Source organism: Botryllus schlosseri, chromosome 14 (assembly GCF_051294905.1).
Source record: "Botryllus schlosseri isolate E-star chromosome 14, Bs_hap1, whole genome shotgun sequence".
Lineage (NCBI taxonomy): Eukaryota > Metazoa > Chordata > Ascidiacea > Stolidobranchia > Styelidae > Botryllus > Botryllus schlosseri.
Window position 1 is genome coordinate 9,375,839 of NC_137249.1, and position 6,228 is coordinate 9,382,066.

Below are 6,228 nucleotides of genomic sequence, written 5' to 3' on the forward strand. Positions count from 1 at the left end.
ACTTTTCACGCATTACAATGTCCATTAGTATGAAACCTGCATCCCATATCAATTGTGGTTATCAACTAGACTAGGCTAAATATTCGGAGTCTCGTGCACCCGCAAGGCTCTGGTCAATGCACATTAGGGCTGTTCAAAAATAACCTTTTTTCCTGAATCTTGCGGGTTACTTGATTACATCGTTAGGTTGCCTTAAAAATGACGCACACCAAATTTGAATTCATTCCAACCAATATTCGCGGATTTCGTAGAGTTTGAAAATTTTGAATTTGCCTAAAAATGCAAAAAAAAAACTTTTTTCCAATTTTCCGTCCAACCTTAAGAAATTGTTGCACTGTCTTCAAAAACGATGTAAAACAAATTTGACTCAATTCCAAGCTGCAGAAGCCGAGTTATTCAAGTTTTTTGATGATAATTCTGGGATGATCCACCAATCAAGGATAATCCCAGAATTATCAAAGAAAAACTGAAATAACTCCACTTCTACGGCTTCGAATTGAGTCAAATTTGTTTTGCAACGTTTTTGAAGACAGCGCAACAATTTCATGGGGTTGGCAGAAAAATTTGAAAAAAATTTTTTTTTGCATTTTTAGGCAAATTCAAAATTTTCAAACTCTACGAAATCCGCGAATATTGGTTGGAATGAATTCAAATTTGGTGTGCGTCATTTTTCAAGGCAACCTAACGATTTAATCAAGTAACCCGCAAGATTCAGGAAAAAAGGTTATTTTTGAACAGCCCTAATGCACATGCACGCGAGACCCACAAATAAGGAGTGAACTTGTTAGCAAGTAATAGGCCAACACTGTCGCCCAAACCTTGATTTCTACTGCACAAACTATTATTACACGGTACATACCATTAGAGATCTGCATACATCATGATGCTCTGACCTCGCGCCCTCACAGAGTTGCCTATGCTGGCCCTGTGGCTAGTGAGTTCTGTGAAACTGCTTAACTGGGAATGACATGCTACCAGCACTGGGCAAAAAGCTGGGCAAAATCGAATACCCGAGTGATTTGATTCTGAATCATGTAATATGCTTGAAGTCGAATCATCAGGTATCACTCATTATGACGTCTTAACATACTGTGTAATATTAATATGTCAAAGTTGAAATATGTACCTTTTATGCGACCACAAAGAATATGATGCCTGTTATCCATCACATTGAAAAGACTTGTGCCATTTCAAGTAACGTACCTAGCTTTGTACTACATGTTTCGTATGCTAAGATACGGCCAACCAAGGTTTCAAGGCTTGTGCCCAGCACTAACCAGCACACCAAAGTACCGAGACTCCACCCAGGCATGGCCTGCTTAGCTTAGCAATGCTCCCTAGCGACCTCCTTTTACCCCACCTTGGAGAACACCTCTATTGTAAGGCAAATTAGTTATCTCCAAAACCTAATCCTAACTGGAGTTGATAATGATTGAAACCCATGGAGGACATTGATATTAGGGATGGTGTGAACGCGAGGTTCAGATTCTGTGTGTGAACCTCTGTAATTTGGAGGTAGGCCTATGCATTGACTAATGAACCTTGGAACCTTGGTAGGTTCTGCAATGTGAACCTTTTGCATGTAATACAATTTTTTCACGTCATTGTAACATCTTCGGTTGAAATTCTTTGCATTCAACTTCGGACCACTCTACGCATGGCGCTGGCAAAACGAACAGAAATTGAGCACCAAACGAGCATGCTCCTGGCCAATTTCAAAAATATTCGCTCGGAATATTCAGCTTTCCGTTTGTGAAGCTTGAGTGACTCTCTGCTGTAAGCTTGGCTTGCAATCCCACGATAGCAAGAACGAAACACGCTACATGTAGGAAGTCGGTGAATTGTGCTTAAGTCTTAGTCTACCAATGTTTTTTACATAAATGAAACTGTTAGGAATCAATCGATGTCAAATGTAAAAAATGTATGAGGTGTTCGTGATCTATGTTGATTTGATATCCTTATTCTCTCATAAAAACCAAATCTGTGCGGTTGGGGTGGTGGCTACTGTGTAACATGTATATGAGAAAATGTCCGGCGCAAGTATAGAAACCAGTGTTTCACTCTTGAGAATACATCTGTTTGGTCTAGCCGAGTCCTCGTTGAGATCGTTTGCGAAGCAGTTTCGTGGAATTAATATAGCATTTGATTGTTCCAGTTCATACATCAAGTGACGTTCATAAAGTCAGCATGTACTTGAGCATTGGAGCTAATATGGCCTGAGTCGTTGCTAGTCATGTACAATGTACATCAATATATTGATTTACGGGTTGGTATTAGCAATATGATGTCACATGACGTCATAGGTTCATGTTCGCGTTGACACAGAATCTTTAAAACAGGTTCACGTTCACACGAACCAGAACCTTTCAGGGGTTCGTACCATCCCTTGTTGATATCCCGCTGTCATAGGAAACCTTGCTTGATATTGTGCATTTATTGTAGAAGTTCCTAAATCGTTGCCCAAATGTCCATTGCATGTGGTCACTCCAACCTAGGCTGCAAAAGCACCTAAAACGCCTTATGCTATGTGATTGTCATCTCTCCATATATCGCTCATTATTCTCCAATGATTTTCGGAATAAATTGGTATGTTTGGGTTGAACAGATCCAGCTCGTATGTATCAGTTTCGTATTATTACTGGTTCGGCATTCTGTTCAGGCTGTGTAATCTGCTATAGTGCTATCAGCAATCAAATTGATTTGAACTTAACACCTTTTCATCAATAACTGGGAGATGTTGAATCAACTTGAATGTACGAATGGTCTACAAAACATTTATCACACGTTTGAAACTAGGCATCCAGAGCTAGATTTGAGATGCAATGGCATTTATTCTGTATGGAGGTCACCTAACAGAAAATTGGGTCAACTATGTAAAACGACAAACTCGGGACAAGTATTTGATATATATTCACAGCAAGGAAATGATAGATGTAGATTCTAGAAGTATTTGGACCTTAACATGATTTTTGTCCTTCATCGCAAGTCAGTAATGTTAAGTCCAAATGGCCCCTTTCCACGGCATCAAGCGTGATTACCTTTTATAAATAATGAGATCAGGTCAGTTCATGTATCTTTGAAGAGATTTTTCATTTACTGCTTTAGTTTCATACAAACGGAAGTCTTAATTCATTTCAAACAGCTGTATACCATTATTTTTAGTCGTGAATTTATGTATACTAATGACTAGGTTGCATTAAATTGATTCAGCACCTTCTGTTCTGCACTGGATAGCCTACATCAGTCAGAAAATCCACTGTTTCCATGTAGTAATCAATAAAACCTGTCTCTTGTTAATGTTTTAAAATGTATTGATTAAGGTATATAAGATCAGTTAAAAGAACATGTGACTCTGGGAACATCTGTCCATTTCTAAGAGGCTTGAGCAGATTTTCACTGATCTATGTATCTATGAGGTTTGTTGTTTAAACTTCGGTATCGGGAAAAACCAAGCTGGGCAAATAGATTTAATGAGTATCTGATATCCCATCATCATTGCAGAGGACTTGATCATTGATATTCCGTAAACCGGGGTAACTTTAAACAATTTTCAACAATTCCGCTTTGTATCTTGGAAATGCTAGGGTGTGGGGGATGCAAGTTTTGTGTTTTTCATGGGTCATGGAGCAAAGATTAGAATTACCTAATCCAAAATCTTCATGGTCATAAATAAGTACCTTATTTTCGTAAATTATCCGTGTCCAAAGTTACCCCTGCATGTGGGGTAACTTTGGACAATGTAGTTTTTTGTATGCGTTTACACTTAATTGTTTATGAAACCTCGTGAATGAGGCTTATTTGGTAAGAGTTGATGAGAGCAGTGGCTAAAACTGAAACAAAATGGTATATGTCTGGCCTATTGCATGATTTTTACCTAATCCCCCCCCCCCAAAAAAAATGGTAGTTTATCAAGGGTAATGCCCCCTTATTCATCCCTTATCTCAATTTTCCCTCATGCCTTCACAAATTATGACTTATAAATAACATATGGTGATAAGGGGTATCCCACTGGCAGTGTCAGCAATCGACAGCAAACATTAAGCATGTTACCGTGATTTATTGCTGATTTCAAATATATTACTGTTCTTTGAAAGATACACTTTCCCTGTCTTATGTCCTCTGATGGATATATTTGTCATAATTTACGATATCCCATATTCAGCAGGCACATCTTTAGGAGTATGTGATGAGTTTTTGAAGTAGCTTACACCCGATTACAATCTCTCGGCTCATTGCCTACCAATTTTTTCATATTTTGTCAAACTCTCAATTTATTAACCTTCTCATTCCATTTTGAATAGCCATTAGGTAGGTCGTAAGGAATATAGTTAACGATCACTTTGACACAGATGAAGCAGCCACTTTCCAGAGCTATGAATATCACATTTTCCACTGTCCAAAGTAACCCCGTTCTGATAAAATTTGACGGGCAACTTTGGACATCACATTTTCTTGTATTGATCTAAGGGTGACCCCTCTGAGATTTTTGCCATGGATTAAGACTACTTAGAGGTATCTGCTGCCAAGTTTTGAAACTATGAATCACATGCTATCTATGTTTGGTTGTAAGAAGTTTAATGGCCATCAATTTTGATGAAATTGACCCCCGCCATTAATTTATCAATGTTGGGTCAAGTTTAACTGGTAGTGAAATGAGTCCATCTTTTATTGAGACTACTTGTGGTACTGTTGCCTCAGGAAAAAGAATTGGACATCCAGCGGCAACCCTTTTCCATCAATAACCATTTAAATCTTTTACTGCTTAGTGTCCAAAGTTACCCTTAAGTCCAAAGTTACCCCGGTTTACGGTTCTGTAGTTACGTTGAAATTTTTCAAGTGACACCAATGGTTTCAACGGAGCATTGAAAATTCATATCATTGTGAACAAAATGATTGCTATTTGCAATTTTCACCATTTCCTATTACCACATTGGTTCCCAACCGTTTTTCTGTCCATGGATCCCTTCGCGCCCTATATTTGAGTGGAAACAGGCCCCCGACTGTTTCAAATGCGAACCGCATTAAACTTCGGTAAGGTGGCGTTGGCCACTTTCGTCTCAATTAGTTAGCACTCTGTGTATTGTTGCCAAGAAAATTGATGTATCCAAAGAAATAAGATCGTCACTTTCAGTTGTGGGAATATTGTTGTAACTTTGACATGTTTTTTCACGACTGCGTAACTCTGTTGGCTAAAAAAATATATCATCAAGTTTACTCCCGATGACTCTGAGGTTAATCGATTAATCTGGCATGCTTTTTTCACTATGGCGCAAATGTTGACTTGGAAAAAGGTTAACACATGCACTAGTGTTATTGTTGTGCTGGATTTTTAATGAATTCTCTCTTTTAGGACAGATTTGATATAGAGTAGTCGTTCTCAAACAGTAGTCCGCGAGACCATATTTTGGGATCGTGAGACAATATTTTGGGACCACCAAGCACCTTCCACAAAACTTACACTCTCACGATAAAAAAATTTGTGGAATATGAAAATTTTTGATTACTCATCTTCAAACCAAAGTGGTAGCTTGAAAGGGGCCCAAAATTATTTCATCAATCAACATAAAATTAGGGTATTTTTAATCAGAGTTATTCAACCTGAAATTTTTTGGAGCGCTATGCATGATTAAGTGTCACTACATTTCTTGATTTTATTGCGGGTATACCGATTTTCGAACAAAATACCACAATGATTTTACAGAAATAAATACAGAAATATAAAAAATGTATTCACAAAAATCACAAGTGAGAGTATCGCTTGAGGCTCTTGGTGCGGGTTAGGGCTGTTCAAAAAATTTTTTTTTCCTGAATCTTGCTGGCTAGGTGATAAAATCGTTAGTTTGCGTTAAAAAACGACCCACACCAAATTTGAATTCAATCCAACTGGTAATCATAAAATTTTGAACTTACCAAAAGTGCCGAAAAAAAATTTGTTCAAATTTCTCTGCCAACCCCATAAAATCATTGCGCTGTCTTCAAAAACGATGCAAAACAAATTTGACTCAATTCCGACCTGTAGAAGCGGAGGTATTTGAGTTTTTCTTTGATAATTCTTGAATTATTATCCACCGATCAATAACTGGGATTATCCTTGATAAATCCTCATAGCTAATTTCTAAAAATGAAAGGGATGATTGAATTTTATAAAAAGGCAATATTTCAAATACCAAAAAGAAAACCATTCTGAAAGAATTATGTTCATACTTCAATGTTGAAAAATATGTGTCG